Below are 17,595 nucleotides of genomic sequence, written 5' to 3' on the forward strand. Positions count from 1 at the left end.
ATGATGGAGGCTGTCAGTTCTTCTCATGCCAGCTTCTTTCCAGAGGTTTTTTTGGTTTTTGTTTTTGTTTTTGTTTTTGTTTTTGTTTTGTTTTGTTTTTACTTTGGGAATCTGAAATGGGGTTGGACTCATTTGTCTTCTCTCTCAAAGTTGGATGCTAGAAGTGCCCAAAGTGACTAAAAGCTTGAAGAGAACTTGAAGTAGCCTGAAGAAACCAAAGCTTTCATCTGCTATCGCTAGCTCTGCCTTACCCTTCATACAGGCATGGTTATTGATGTCTACCAATTAGGAGAGAGTAACATACCACTAGACTTTGGGATAGGGGTTACACCTCCACCCCTTCTACTTAGCCCCATACTCTCAACCATACCCACTTCAGCCTTACTCCTCAGCAATATTCCTCTGCCCTCCCTTTCCACTGTGGCTCCTGGAAACTTTCATCCTCCCCCTGCGGTTGTTAACAAACTACTCCTTTTCTTGGATCTCTACACTTTGCATTCCTTCTATCTACTAAGCAGAAGTGTCCAACTTAAATAGAAACAGATTGCTGTTAGTTTCATTTTGCTTTTGAGCTCTTTATTTTTTGTTTTGTTTTGTGTACCACTGAAATATTTTACTTATGCTTTTATTTCATCTTTGCTATATTAACTCATACTCTTTGCTGACCTCCAGCATCATGTCTCCAACTGCTTAGTGGACATATCTAACTAGAAGTCCTGCAGACATCCTAAATTCAACATGTTTAAAACTGTACAAATTATCTTTTCCCCCAAACCCTCCCATCTTGCTAACTTTACTGTCAAGGACATCACTATCCTCTCAGTTACCTAGGCTCACAACCTAGATGTTGTTAACAACTCTTCACTTTCTCTCACTCCTCTCTCCCATATCCAATCTGTTGCCCAAACCTGTACTTTTTACCTCTCTCCTTCAACAGTGCTACTGCTCTGGTTCAAAACCTTATTATCACCCTATTGCTGTACTATTGCAATAGCTTGCTGCTTGGTCTGCCTGTCACAAGTCTCTCCCATTCCATTCTGTCTTCCACTCAGTTGTGACAAGGATCTTGCTAAAGTTCAGGTATGTCATGGTGTACTGTATAAAAGAGTGGTCCTGGAATCAGGAAGACCTGAGTTCAAATCTAGCCTCAGACACTTACCTTGGCAAGTCACTTAAACTCTGTTTATCTCAGTTTCCTTAAATGTAAAATGAAGGTAACAATAGCACCTACCTTGCAGGGTTGTTGTGAGGATCACATGAGATAATATTTGTTAAAAAAAAATACCAGTATATAGTAGGCACTGTGTAAGTACTTATTCTTTTTCCTTCCCCTTCTTAACTTGCCTTCCTCCACTCTTTTCAGTCTTCTTAAATCTTATATTCTTTCATATACTCTGGGATGCAATGACACTGGTCTCCTTTTTGTCCCTTCATCTCCAGACATTATAATGGTTCTAATACATGTAGGAATTTTGTTCATAGATAGACCACTTCCTCTGAGAGAGTGTTGTACCTCCATGGACAACCTCCTGCTCCTAGTAAAGGTATATCAGAGTTCCTGGAGGCAACTGGAATTAAGAGAGGATATGGGCCTAGAGAGGAGATGTCATTGCAAATGGGTAAGAAAATAACAAGGAGGACAGGGAAAAGAATTAGAATAAAAGATTTGAGACACATGCTGCCATGCTGCAATGATTTTATCCTCTTTACTTCCCATGAAAATTGATATTTGTAAGAGTGAGACAAGAGGGAAAAAAAGGTTTGGGGAGATATGACTGGGAAGGCATTAACATAGATTTAGAAGGAGCAAATGGAACTCAGTATTTCAAAAGCTTTAATTCCATGAGGAACACAAAAAGATTAAGAAGGAATAAATAAAACAAAGCATGAAAGTTTAGAATAGACAGAAAAGGAAGGCAAAACTTGAAAAAAAACAACAAAAAATAATTTTTTAGAAAAAGGCACAGAATGTTTTTTTTTTTTTGCAGGGCAATGAGGGTCAAGTGATTTGCCCAGGGTCACACAACTACTAAGTGTCAAGTGTCTGACACTGGATTTGAACTCAGGTCTTCCTAAATCCAAGGTTGGTGCTTTATCCACTGTGCCACCTAGTTGCTCCAGAATTTTTTAATAGAAAAAAATTATGGAGGGGAAGAGAAAAGAAAAGATTTTGAAATAATTACTTAACTTAAAAAGAAAAGGGAGTCAGGGAAGGAAAGAATTAGATAACTAAATAAAAGAAATAAATAAAAAGGAGTCAATACTTACTAGTTGTGTGACCCTGGGCAAGTCACTTAACCCCCATTGCCCTACACCCCCCCCCCAAGGGAGTCAATAAACTCCAAAACCAGGAAAAGGGCTGATTAATGGGAGGACTTAGAAAGGGAAATTGAAGTTTAATAGCAAACCTGTGGTAATAGAGTTACCTTAAAGAAGATTCAGCAAAAATAATCTTAGAGACAAATTACAGTTTTGTAAGAGGAAATAGAACAAAAAATAAAACCTAATTCCCCAAAAAAAGAAACAATAGAGACAAAAGTGAAGGAAAATATAAACCTAACTTTTGTTGCTTTAAAAGGATTAAAAAATAAAATAAAGTTAAAGAGTGACAAATTAGATAAGAAAATAAAACCCCACAATCTGTCACTTAGAGTAAACAGATATAAGCAAAGCTAGGAAATACATATAAAAATGAGAAACTGGAATGACATTCACTGTGAAACAGATGAATAAAAAAAAAAACAGGAGTCCAATCATATAATTCAGACAAAACGAAAATAAAAATATGTGTGTATGTATATCTATGTGTATCTTATTGCATCAAGCACCATAACAACTAAATTGATAAAGGAAAAATAAATTCAATTACAAAAAACAATATATAATAACACAATGACAGTAGGATACTTTAATGTTTCTCTCTCAGGATTAGACAAATATAACAGAGAGACTGATAAAAGAGAATATAGAAAGTTGAAAAACTGATGGAGAAATAGGAACTGAAAGTATTTATGGAATCTTCTGAATAGAACCACTAAGGAACTTAGAATTTACGCAGAAATTGAACATATGTTACCTCATGAGGGAAGTTGCAAATAATGTAAAACAACAGAAGTACTAAATAAAACCCTTCTCAACCTTAATGGAATAAAAATAGTAGTAAGTGTATGGAGCAAAAACAAAAGACACAGAACAAATCGCAAAAATGACTTTCCTTTAAAGATGATGATAATGAATATTTGATTATTTTCATTAACATCATCATTAACAAAGAGAGAAAAATTATACCTCTAAAACCAAAAATTCCCAGAATAGAAAAGGATTATCAACTGAATGTGCTTTTTAAAATATTGGGAACATAGAACATTAAAAAAATATAAGCACAAGAAGGAAATTCTGAAAATTAGAAGTAAAATAGATAAAATGGAAACAAAAAAGACTATAGACAAAACTAAAAAATGATTCTTTGAAAAGAATAAAAATTGATAAATATTTAGCTAATCTGATTTTAAAAAGCAGAAAATCAAACCAACAAAATAATAAACAAGGTAAGATTATGACAAAACCAGGATAAATAAATACAATATTCTCAGAGCCTAATATGCAATTATGTGTTTAAAAAATAAGAACAAAAATGAAATAGAAGCGTAATTCTATAAATGTAAACCACCCAAACTAACAGGACACCAAATAGGTATCTTAAATAAACCAGTCCCATAAAATGAAATTGCTCCTTAAGAGAACTCCTTAAGGTTTTCTTCAAGCTTCAAGTTACTTTGGGCACTTCTGGCTTCCACCTTCAAGAAGGAAGAAGCCAGTTCCACTTCCAGTTGCTGAAGTAAAAGAATTTAGGAAGATATGAAAAATATGGAAGCAATATCTATCACACCCCTATTTCCCACTTGCTACTCTAGAGACTGTGGGGAGTTTTCCCTTGAGTAAGATCAAGGACTTTCTCTTGGTTGAGTTGAATCACCTTGCTCACAAAGAGAGAACTCATTTGTATTGTCAGCTATATATTATCCTACATATAATTTTTTTTCTGATTTCTGTTTTACTACATTTTGGATAAATGGGTTTTATTAGTTAAGTCTTTTGTCTGTTCATTGTAAAACTGGTGTTTGGTGGGAATGGAGTCAAGCCTTAGATAAAAAGCTGGGAGTCCCGCTTTTCCCCAGTAATGACCTAGCAATTAGGAGTTAGATTGAACTTGATCATATAACAATATTTAAGGGAGCAGATGGATATAATTCTAGACTTTTACCCCTCTCTCTAAGAGTAGCCTAGCTTTTGAGCCAGACCCCCTGTTTCCCCTCCTGGCAGAAATTAAAGTTTCTCTTGGAGAAGGGTCGAGGAAGGAGAGACTGATGATATCTATTCTGCCCCCCTTCAAGCCATACACAGTGCCTCCTTGCCACAAGTGGACCTCTCTATATTTGGGGTTCTTTCCCTATACATTCCTCATAAACAAATTCTATGAATCTTTAAAAAATATATTACTTCATCCCTTAATGGTATCCTCTGAACAAAAAGTATAAAATTTGAGGGCAGCTCCATGCCTGAGCCAGATTAAAATGTAATTGGGAAATGTTTAACAAAATAAATAAAAATACTGTACAACATAGATGATATTAATTTGTGGTTTTCAAAACCAGTAAGCTTATCTGTTTCTATTTGAGTTTGACAACAGTGCTTTGAAATACTTCACAATCATAGAATGCACCATTTTGCCACTTTTTTATCTCCCTCTTCCACCAGACTATAAACTCTTCAAGAACAGGTACTATATCTTTCATCTCTCTTTGACTCTCACATGGTCCTAGCATAGTATTTGGCACAGTAAGCAATGTCTGGCCTTATCCAGTAAGGAAGTCAATGGAGCCAATGTGTTATGATTCAATTTGATCCACCAAGCATTAATTAAGCTTACTTTGTGCGTTATTGTGCTAATTGTTGGTGTTATCAACACTAAAATGAAAAGCTTCTGGCCTCAAGGAGCTTATGTTCTCCTGTGAGCTTCACAGAAGCACAGAATCTCTGAGTAGGAAGGGACTTCAAAATCCGTATGTAGTTCAACCTGCATTTGTACAATCACCTCTATAGTATGTCTATTAAGTGGCCATGTAGCCTTCGCTTGAAGATATGTAGTAAGGGAGAACCTGCCACTCATTCTACTTCTGGTTATTCCCAGTTGGTAGTAACTGTTTTGTTTTGTTTTTTTAGAGAGGCAATTGGGGTTAAGTGACTTGCCCAGGGTCACACAGCTAGTAAGTTTTAAGTGTCTGAGGCCAGATTTGAACTCAGGTACTCCTGACTCCAGGGCCGGTGCTCTATCCACTGCACCACCTAGCTGCCCCTAAGTTGGTAGTAACTGTGCCATTCCCCTCACCACCACCACCACCACTATGTAAAGATGAAATCTGTTTCCTTGCACATTCCAGCCATTGTTCCTAATTATTGCCTATGGTGACAAGCAAAAACCTTCCATATAAAAACTTTAAAATACTTGAAGACAGTTGACACATACCACCAAAGTCTTGTCTTCCCTAGTCTAATGTCTCCAGTTCCTTCAACTCATCCTTTTGTGGCATGTTCTATGGGTTCCACACCATAATGGTTATTCTTCTCAGGATGCTACATATTTAGTCAACATCCCCACTTTATTCTTTTTTAGGGAACATATAAGATCTACTGTCCTTAATCCTCAAAATATTTTCCTCATCAACGTATTGGCTCCTGAAATTTCTTAGAGGAAACTTTTCTAAAATCAGTGACAAGACATATAAATATGATAAAAAGAGGAAACAAAGACATTGATTTAAAGTCATATTGTGGTCCAAAATACTGATATTGGATACTTTAGAGAGAACTGATTTTCAGACAGGGCTGCCTGAAGGAAGGGAAAAAAGAAGAAAGAATTTTATGAAGTGGTAAAGATGCCCAAAATGGGAGGGGTCAGTGGTTTGAAGAAAAACTTTTTTTTAATGTATGATTTCATCAGTGTAAGAAACTTCTATTGTGGAAATGCTGTCCATCGATACACCTCAACAATTTGTCTGTAATTTATTTTAGTGGTCTATAAATTAGGATGTACACACCCTAGGGGAAGGATCAATCCATACATTGGGAGTAAGGAAAAATTATCAATCTTTCTATTTTTATTTATTTTTTATTTTAGCAAATAATAATGGAATGAAGCCTTATTGATTTGATATATGGATTAATACCAGTGCCCTCACTTTTGCTCTATGTCACACTGTTACTTTTCATATATGGTGCAGAAGTGTTCTTGAGGGAAAAGTGGGATTTCTCCAATGCCAACAGTTTGACAGTGGCTCCGGTACTTGTGCATTTGCTTTAAGCATGTTGTGACATATTATAGTTTATGTCCCTGGGTCAAGTGCACTTAGATATTATATTGCCTACTTTAAATTAAACAAACCCTCACAAAATGGACACAAAGTAGCTTTAAAATATTCCTGCAAATAAATCTCAGGTTGATAATAATAACAATGTGAGCACAATAAAGCAACAAGAAAATTGGAGAGCTGACACTTCTACTCCTAGTATGAGCTTTTTTGTAAGTCACATTATGAGGTAAAACAATGATTTAATCAAATCTGACAAGAAATCAGCCCCCCAAATTAAAAATTACCAAGATGATCATTTGAAATATGAATTTCCATCCACTATTTTAAACGATATACCTCACCCTATAAGTGTATTTTATGCCTCAGGTTATTGATGATAGCATGAAATCATCACAATTATTAAGACATTGAAAACTTAGCTTTTATTGCCTAAGATGATATAATTGTGTCACCTATAAAACTCTTATATTTACACACTTAAATGTAGTGTATTTTGGGACTACTCATTAACTTTTTAGGAAGGCTCCATGGGAGCTGCCTAATATAGATTCAAGGTGATTTATGGGTTTGTATTTTAAAAATTATAATACACAAGACACTACCAATGGGTTTACTATTCAATAATTAGCAAGATGATATAATTAGTTCAATACAAGGGCATTTATTGGAAAAACATAGCAAGATTTACAATGGAGCATCACTTTGCATAAACTTAGCATGTTAAATCCCACAAACAGCCACATCATTAATAATAATAGTGTGCAAGTACAGAAAGAACTTATGAGGAACCAAGGAAGAGGGATATGTTGGATAGAAAACTCCTAGCTCCAACACTATGGTGCTCCTAGCATTCTGTCATGATGTACCCATGTCAATCCTCAATACATGAGATGTCTTTTTAGATATGTTGCTCAACTGAGATCAGTGGGCCTGTGAAACATCCAGTTTCTAACCAAGCTTAGATCTTTTGCTAAGGCATGACTAAGATCTGTCAGAGAGAACCAAGTCCTTGCCTTAGAACCAATGGAAAACGTTCCCAGGTTGGCACCCTCAAAATCCTGGCTCTGCTATCACTCAAGTAATATGAGTGGTACCCTTACTCCTTATGTCAAGTTCTCTCCCCTCCAATCTCTCTACACAAATATTGGAGATCAGGAAACAAAGTTCATTCTCAAGCTTGATGCAAACACACTTTCCATGGCCTTGTGATTCTGCCACAAATGTCATTGCCTATGAGAGAGAAATTCCCTACCCCTTTTACATTACATTACATTTAGGCTAGCTGTCTTCTTGATTACTCAGTGAAGGGCCAGACCTCTCTTTATCTGACCCACAAGAGGGCATGAATGATCCTCTCCGCCAATCACTGGAAGTTCCCTGTGTCTCTTTAATCACTCTCATTTAATGGCTAATGCCCTATAATTCCACAAGGATGATTGAAGAACTTGACTTCAGTTTGATCAGTAACTAACAGTCACCCACACTCTATTATGTTATCAGGTTGTTTAGGAAAACCCCTCAATTTGATCAGGACTTTTTCTGATCTACCTCCTCTGTATTAAGAGGGGGGAGAAAAACAAACAAAAACCTATTTGAATACAAGTTTCTAACCTATATAAAAATCTTCCAATGGAGAATTTCAGTGCATTTTGAACCCATTTATTAAAAACAAAGAAGCATAGCACCTTCAAATTAGTTTACAAAAACAATTGACTGACATCAGAAAAGATGGAAATTTATTAGCCAAGTTTCAACAAGTATTTGCATAATTGGTCTATGGAATTGAAAAATGAGCATCTGGAGTTAGTAAACACATCCAGCAATGCAATTCTGCCATTTGTATCCATCCATCTTTGTGAGGTATTCTTTTTAACCATGACAGTCATTGAAACCAAGCAATGAAGTAAACTCAACATAAAACTGTATCTTTGAATTGTTGTATCACAAAGTGTCAAACCCAGAGTTTCAGAAATAATGAAGCATATTCAATCACATTACTTTCATTAATATTTTATGTACATGGGGTAGCTAGGTGGCACAGTGGATAAAACACTGACCTTAGATTCAGGAGGACCTGAGTTCAAATCTGACCTCGGACACTTGACGCTTACTAGCTGTGTGACCCTGGGCAAGTCACTTAACCCTCATTGCCCCACAAAAAAATGAGTATATATATATATATATGTATATAAAACTATCAATCAATAAATTTTTAAAATTAAAATTATTGTTAACTTAATTTTTATCTCATCTTTTAAAATTTTTCATACTTATTACTTATTACTCCCCTTCACACTCTCTAGACTTGAGCCATGCCAGCTTATCTGCTATTTCTTATGCATAGCATTCTATTTTGCATTTTGTTTGTATGTCTTATAATATTAAACTATAACAGTATGGTACTAAATATGTAAAATTTTTAGACAAACATATATATATGTATTATATATACATATATATTTAAGCCACTTAAACTCAATATTCCAGATAGCTCTCAAATACTGTAATATAATATAACATGTAATATAATACTATTAATCTGTGGTCTCCAAACTTTTTGGATCATACTCCTCTAACAATAAAAACTTTTTGAGTAAGCACCCCCAATATATGAATATTTATTTATAAATTATATACATACATAGATGCTATGTTGTTATGTAATACATTAAACATATACAAATATATAAATATATACAAATATATAAAAATGATTTGACAAAGATGAAATAAACTCTTTTAAAAGGAGTATTTATTTTATTTGTATTTTCTATTGGGTTAAATAAAATATGTCCTATATTTTATGCCTTATTACCCTGAGCACTTTCTCATGAGTGAGGACCTTTTGTCTTTTTCAAGGGGTTCTAACACATCAGAATCTGAGGTTCCCAGGGAAAAATCCTGAGTGGCCACAAGTCAGAGTTGCTTATTGAGAAAGCTTCAATGTTGAACTCAAGTCTAGAGCTACATAGACTATACTTTATCACTTTTAGAATTTCACTTTATTTGATTTGGCCCAATCTTCTAGCCTGTTAAGATCATTTTGGAACCTTCCTATGTCAACCAATGCATTAGTGATAACTCTCAGCTTTGTGTCATCTACCAATTGGATAAGCATGTTATCTTTCTCTCAGTCCCTGATAAAAATGTTAAACAGAACTTATCTTTGGAATGTTCTACTGCTGACCTTCCAAGTTCACATCCAAACAATTACTTCTACAAGAATACTAAGAGACCTTATCAAATCTAATGAACTCTATCTACAGCATTCCTGTAATCTATCAGTGTAGTCATCCTGCCAAAAATGAATTAAGTTTAGGCTGTCATGACATGATTTTTATGAAGCCATACTTATTATCTGTAATCTTTTCCTTTTGTAGATGTTCACATTAATAATACATTTTATAAGTAATTGAAATTAAATTTACTAGTTTATAGTATCAAGAATCCATTCTCATCCACTAGTTGTTGCAATTAGTGAAATTGCACTATCAGAGGACAATTTCAGTTGAACAAGGAAGTCAGAAGCCAGATTTCAACAGACTGAAAGATGAGTGAAGAGAAAGAAAGTGAAGGCAATGAGTAAAAACTTCTTAATCTAGAAGTTAGGCTGTGAAAGTGAGGAGAGCTATCAGATGACAATTAGAGAAGATGGTAGAGTCAAATAAAAGTTTTTGAAATTTGGGAGAGATTTGGGTAGGGATAGAGAAAAATGTTAACAAGACAGGGGGAATGAGTGCAATTTATAAAATAGTACTAGAGGATTAGCAGCAAGGGTACAAGATTTTGAGGCTGGCATTGGTGAGAGGAGGCACCACCTCTTTGTCATAGACTAGAATAAAGAGGAACCATGGAAGATTTAGTTAAAAAATGTTCAGGGCCATCATGGAGGAGAATTGTCATTAATTTCACTCAGAGGAAAGATGTCCTGTTTGTATCTCCATCTGAATTTCTTTCTCTTCATTTCTCTGTATTTAAAAGTTCTTGACACCTTTTCCTTTGTTTTCTTTCTTTTTTGGGGGTGGTGAGGGCATCACTCTCTACTTTCATAATTCCCACCTCCAAAGCATTAAAAAGTGCTGCTAAACGGGGGAAGCTAGGTGGCACAGTGGATAAAGCACCAGCCCTGGATTCAGGAGAACCTGAGTTCAAATCCAGCTTCAGACACTTGACATGTACTAGCTGTCTGACCCTGGGCAAGTCACCTAACCTTCATTGCCCCACCAAACAACAACAACAAAAACTAAGCTAGATTATAGAGAGGAAACCTAACAAATAGCACAGATCAGTGGTACAGAGAAGAAAAAGTGCTGCAATGAATTTTCTGTATATTAGAATCCTTTCCCTCTTTCTTAAATGTCTTTGGGTTATGCCTAGTAGGTTACCATTGGTTCAGAAATACATATAATTTCATGACTTTGGGGCTATAGCTCCAAATTGCTTTCCAGAATGGTTAAACCAATTCAAAGATCCACCAATGGTGTATTACTCTGTTTGTCCATGCCTTATGATTTATTCCCCTTTTAACTGACAGGTTGTGTTGAAAGTTACTTTCTGGGAAGTTCCACACTTAGCCTGGTGATTTTTCCATGTCCTGCTGGACTTGAAGTGCTGAGTAAGTACCACATTCTTTATAGTTCTCAGAGAGTCAAAGATCTTCTACCCCTTAACTCTGCCTCTTATTTTGGGATGCTGTGGAGATACTGTATGAGTAACAGATCTACCCAATCAGAACTAAGTTCTGAGGCTTCACCTACTGACCAATCCTATCTCTTGTGCTAGGTTTTAATGAGTACTATGTGACCTTGGTATAATGATGTCAGGTCTCTAGGGAAACAGACTTGTGTTTGATAGAAGGCCCCATATAGTGTTCTTGTTTTTATTTTTTAGCATGGAATCAATAAGTGAATAAAGTGTATCTGGTAGTCAGGAAATAGAAAGTACGATCCAACATAAAACATCTACCAAGTACTTCAAATGGTTAGTATAGTACCTGGCACATAGTAAGCACTTAATAACTGCTTATTGACTTAACTTGTCTTCAAGCTTACTGCTTTCCTCAATCACAGAAATCCTACCCCCTCTTACCCCCAGACATAGGATGGATGGATCAAGACAAATGAGTTCTAAGATACACACCACTGGAATGCTCCCTGTGAGAAGGACAGTCACACACAGTTCCCTGAGAAGCTCCATTCACACTTCCCTCAGGACTTGTCATCAGTCACAGATGCAGAGATGCTGGAATCATGGCCCTGGCTTACTCAGGGCACTATAGCACAGGAGTTGACACACAGGATTTGGTGCACACTTTTACTCATGGGGACTGGTGATTTTTCTGTCACTCTCAGGGACCTTTGACCTTGCCTGACTGCAAAGCAGGATCAATGAAACTGGCAGTCAACATGGGCTTAATACCACCTTCTCCTCTCCTCAATTTCTATCACCTAATCTCTGTCTAGCTTGCCTAATCTCTATCTCTTTGTGTGTAGGTTGAGAGGAGGGCAACAGACTGAAGGAGATGCTACATCCTTTGTGCTCTTGTCCGTCCGTACCACGGAAATTGATGCTAGACTAATTCAGGTAATCATAGTGTTGGTTTCCTTGGAAGTGCAGCTTATCATTACCATCACCACCACCATCATCATCTTCATCTCTTTCATATGAGGACATATATGTACTGAAACTAAAATTAAAGTTGTTGTGGGTTTGTGGTTTTGCCACTGGTATCCTGTCTCCAAAACATAGGTAGAGTCTTGCCTAGGAGTAACTCTAGGAAAAAATGCATATGAGTGCATGCATGCAATGTATGTATGTGTGTATTCATACATGCGTGCATGTATGTGTTGTTTATTTGTGTGCACATACATATATATGTGTTTATGTGTATATGTGTATACATACACATATAAAGGGTGCCCTTAGGCAAAAGATTATAATACAGACCTACACATGCATATACCCACACATACTTTACATATATGTATACATGCACACACACGTATGTGTGTGTGTTTTGCCTAAGATCATCATTTTGGCATATTATGGTTTAAAGGACTCTGTTGAATATTCAGATGGCTTCTCAGGTGACAGTAGATGTTTCAGGAAAAGTATAAATGAGAGCTCCTTTTTGTTACATAATAGCTCCTACAAATCAAAATACCCCCTAGTCTATTTAACAGGAGCTAGAAATGGGACCTTAGCTCTCTCCCAGCCGTCTGTAGAAAGAGGGGTGGATTGGATGATGTCTGAGGTCCCTAAATTTATGAGTCTATAATTAGCTGATGAGGTCATGTGAGAAAGCAGAAAGCACAACAGATCAGGAATAAAAATTTGGGGGTTCTAGTCCCAGTTCTGTAATTAGCTGGTTGACTAGGGTTGTCACTTCATTTCTCTGAATCTCAGCTTCCTCATCTGTCAATGGGGGTGTGTCTTTAGATGAAGAGAAAAACTCAGAGAAGCCCTGAGTTCTGCAGGAACACAGCTCACATGGTAAATGTTCCCTTCTGGAGAAAGTCTCCATCAATTTACCCCATCTTCTCCCCTCCCCCAACATTTGTCCTTTTCTAGAAGGCTGGACCCATAACATTACATTTATCATTAACATGCAACAACATCAGGGTGGACAAAAAAGCTAGAGGTCTGGGAAGCTCAAGCTTTATGTCTGACTGTGAGTGTATGTATGTGTGTTTAATACTGTTCCTTACTTGGCAGCCAAATAATACATTTTGTTGCTGAGCAGCTTTCATGGGGTATAATTTAAGCCCTATAAATAGATGGCTGTTATTAACCAAAATACACACACACACACACACACTCACATGCATACATTTCTCTCCCTTTTCAGGCATCAGCAGAAATATTTCATATAGAGAAGATAAGCTTTTTAAAATGGGAGGTACTTTATCCTGTCCTTTCACTACCCCCTCCAGCCATCTCTCAACTCACCAACTAGATAAATGCATCTGCCTCTTCTACCTTTTCCTCTGTTCTCAGTGTTCCTTTCATCTTCTTTTTCTTCCAGTTCACAATTACACTGGTTCTTGTCTTTTCCTCCATATTCCCTCTATTCTTATCTGGGCAACCTCTTAATAAGAGAGACATCTACTTTTCTGCTGAAAATCAGTAGTGGAGCATAAGGAATCAGGAGATTGAACATTTTTCATCATAGATAAAGGTGGGAAGCAGTTTAATATTTGGTAAAGATCACAGAATTAGAAGAAAGAAAACCTGGTTCCAGTCTCACACCTTTCCCTATCTAGGCATATGATATTTGGTAAGTCCCTTTCTGAGTATCAGTTTTCTTATCTAGAAAACAGAGAAAATAATCCTTGTTCTGTTTACTTAATGTCATTGCTATGATAATCAAATTAAATAATAGTGTATATATATAAATATATATGTGTGTATATATATGTATATATGTGTCTGTGTGTATATATAATATATACATATACATATATACACACACACACACACACACACACACACACACACAGAGTGCTTCTTTTGAGTCATGGACATTTGCACAGAGTGCACTTGGTACCACACCCCCAACTTCCCCACCCCTAAGAAAATGCTTTGTAAGTTCTAATGTGTTCCTCAAATTAAAGGGAATGTCAGTATTTCTCCTACTCAATTATAAATTTGGTGAAGGTAGGGCATCTCTTCTCTAGCTCTAAATAGCACAGTACTCTGAACACAGCAGGTGTTTATTGAGTGAATGAAGCCTTGAGAGGTCACATACCCCTCGCAATGAATAGGGAGTGGCAAGGCTGGGTAGAAGGACTTCTTCTGTTTCTCTTATATCCTTTCTGTCAGAAGGATAAACAAGGACTTCTGGATGAATTCATCCACTGCCAAAATGTAGCTTCCTCTAGGGTGTCAAATGACAGGTTTTAGATGTATGACTACTTTAGAATACTTCCAGGGCAAGAAATGATGAATTGCATGTCCACTTAAACTACCAAAGAGTTTTCCCTTCTCCATTTTCTGGGTAATATTTCCAGTTTATCCAGACTCTGGCATCATTTCCACCAAACCTAGCCCCTATGCTTGTATAAATAACCACTACTGCCTGTTCCTAGCCATGTGTCATTTAGTCATTTCCCACTTCTTCACCATAGCCAGCCCTAAGCAGAAGAGCAAACTAGGCAAGGTCTTGCCTTGGGGACCACCTCAAATTCTTGTTTTGCTCCCACCTAATGTCTTAATGCTTTATCCTGGTTGCTCAAAGACTTGCCCATTGAAGTTGCACATTCTGGTCTGCTTTTCTTAGAGGCTGTGATCTGAACCCCATTTCAACTTCTCTATCTTTTCAGCACCTCATTCTCTCAGGAGTAGGTAATGGCAGGTGATAGCTGACTAACCTGAGCATCTAATATGGTTATGAATTTGGTATAATGCCCATTCATATGCTAATGTGTTATTTCTTTCCAAGTAACATGAAACTTGCAATATAGCCTTTTGGAGATAATATCTTAACTCAGGGGAGTAACTCTAATGGTAGAAATTGAGGGTCCATGGGGATCTCCCTCAGATTAAACCCTAATCATCCATCCTTAAGACATGCTTCAAATCACACACATTTAGGCAGACGGCTGCCTCAATGTAATCTATAGGTTGATCTAACTTTGCCCCCTTTCACGTTATTGAAGACCTTTCCTTCTATCTTCTAGGCTATCTTTGGACACACCAATTAATGTGGGAATAATTGATCAGTCTAGTTAAAAATGGTGGGGACAATGAGGTTGATCAGTAGTAGGATGAGAACACAGACACAAATTAGGCATATATCTTGATGAGGGATTCCAGAGGGATGTAATAATAAATATTGATTCCTTAAATCTCTTCAATACTTTTCTTCCACAGGAGACAAAAAGCATCATGTTTTCAGGAATTTTGTTTTAAAACAGAGAAATCTATCATCATTCCCTTTTTTCAGTCTGAGAAATGAAAGCATGGATCCAATACTCTCTTTCTTAGATGCAGGTCTTTTTATTTTATTTATTGTTGTTTTTTTGTAGGGCAATGAGGGTTAAGTGACTTGCCCAGGGTCACACAGCTAGTAAGTGTCAAGTGTCTGAGGCTGGATTTGAACTCAGGTCCTCCTGAATCTAGGGCCAGTGCTCTATCCACTGTACCACCTAGTTGCCCCTTTGCAGGCCTTTTTAAAAAATCATACTCACCTTGCAAATCTGTAAAAAATTTTAATTTCTAATAATTTTGCCCTTAGCCAGTCCACATGTTTCCGAAGAAGTACCTGGGTAGTAAAATGAATGAAGTCAACATCAGTTCTTTCAGTAAACGTCCTATTCACGATAATGAGCTTTACATTATACAGTATTCTATTAACTGACAATCTTAGTTAATAACTGACATATTAGTATAACATCAGTATGTTCATAATGATGAACCTGATAATGGAAATGATTAATATAACATAATATGCAAATTATTTCCAGTTTAGTTTAAGTATTAAGTGTACATTCATACATCCCTCTTTGCCTTTGCTTCTTAGTTCAATTTGCTTGAAATACCTACCATCTTAGTCTCTGCTTATTTGATACTTTTCAGTCTTCCAGTAACATCCCCAGTGCTACTTACCCCATGAAGTCCTTGTACTTCATGTGGATTTCTCCTATCTCTGAGGTCCTCTTTTACTTCTACTTGGAACCACACAGTTTGATGTATGATTGTTTCTTATTTGTACGTTACTGGTAGAGAATTTCATATTTTGCGGTGTTTAAGTATGTGCATTACCTAAATCATCAAGTATAGTGCCAGGTATATTAAATAATTTATACTTATTGATTGATTACTATATTCAAAAGGAACACTGTACTCCCTGCTCCTGCCAGGTAACTGAGTTTATAGTATATGCTAATTCCCAGAAAGTGGGCCTGTGATTACTTGCAAAGTTGTATGTCTCTATACTACCTTAAATCCCGAGAAATTTTTGAATCTTTGTGAAATTTTATATTTATTTCTATTAAATTTCACAGTATTAAATTTGGCTCATTATTTTAGCTTGTCAAGCCTGTTGGGGGACCCAATTCTCATCCAAAGTGTTAGTTTCCCCTTCCAGCTTTATCTCATTTGCAAATTTGAAAAGCTTGACATCTATGCCTTTATCAAAGTTGGCAAAAACACTGAACAGCAAAACATCAAGGACATTTACCCTGTGGCATTTTGTTGTTGTTTTTGCCTTCCCTTCTAAGATGACCATCTAATAACAGCTCATTGGATCCAATCATTCAAGCAGTAAGATATCCACCCAATATCTAGCCAACGTCTCTCCATCTTGTCCACAACTATAATGTAAAATAATCCAGTAACACTATCCATAGAATTCCATGATCCTTATCAAATAAAAAGGAAATTAGACTAGTTTGGAATGTGCAACATTACTTTTTCTTGATTCAGTTTAATTCCATTTTGTACGCATGTGTTTAGGGACCACTCTAGGAAATAAGCACAAGGAAATAAAAAGATGGAAACTAAACTGTTCCCAAACTCCAAGTTCTTACATTTAACCAGGAGAAACAACATGTATGTAGATAAATAAATACAAAATATATACATATTCAAAAGATGATTCATCATGATCAGGTTTATTTAAACCAGAAATACAGACTCAATCAAAATTAGGAAGACTATAAATATACTATGCTACATTAATGTCAATATAATAAAATTACATGATTATATCATTATATGCAGATATACAATATTCATTTATGATAAAAAACACTAGAGATACTTTGCTCTAGTTTTTGATTAGTTCTTTGGCCTGGACTTGTTGGTCATATGACCAAAAAACTGGAGGACTAGACATTTTCTCTAATCTTCATTAACTCTTGAAAAACTACCAAAAGAGGAATTTTACACTATATAGAGAGAAAGAGAGACAGAGACCAGCATTTAAAGATCTTTTCACAGAATAAGGGAACAAGAAACCCAGTCAGATAAGAGTCTTATGAATTAACAGTAGAAGACTCTAATACCCCAAAGTGGTATTCAGTACTCTCTTGCTCTAGCAGGGTCCACAGAACCATATAAAGACTTGTGCTTTGACATCTACTCAGGGATTTCTCTCCTGATATAGCCTCTGTCAACATTTTCCACTTTAGCCCTTTCTCCAGCATTCTGTTGCAATATAAAGAATGCCTCAACTCTACCCAGAATTGTAAAGGAGGAGAGGGTGACTATGCTCTGCCTTGAT

This window comes from Dromiciops gliroides, chromosome 5 (assembly GCF_019393635.1).
Source record: "Dromiciops gliroides isolate mDroGli1 chromosome 5, mDroGli1.pri, whole genome shotgun sequence".
Lineage (NCBI taxonomy): Eukaryota > Metazoa > Chordata > Mammalia > Microbiotheria > Microbiotheriidae > Dromiciops > Dromiciops gliroides.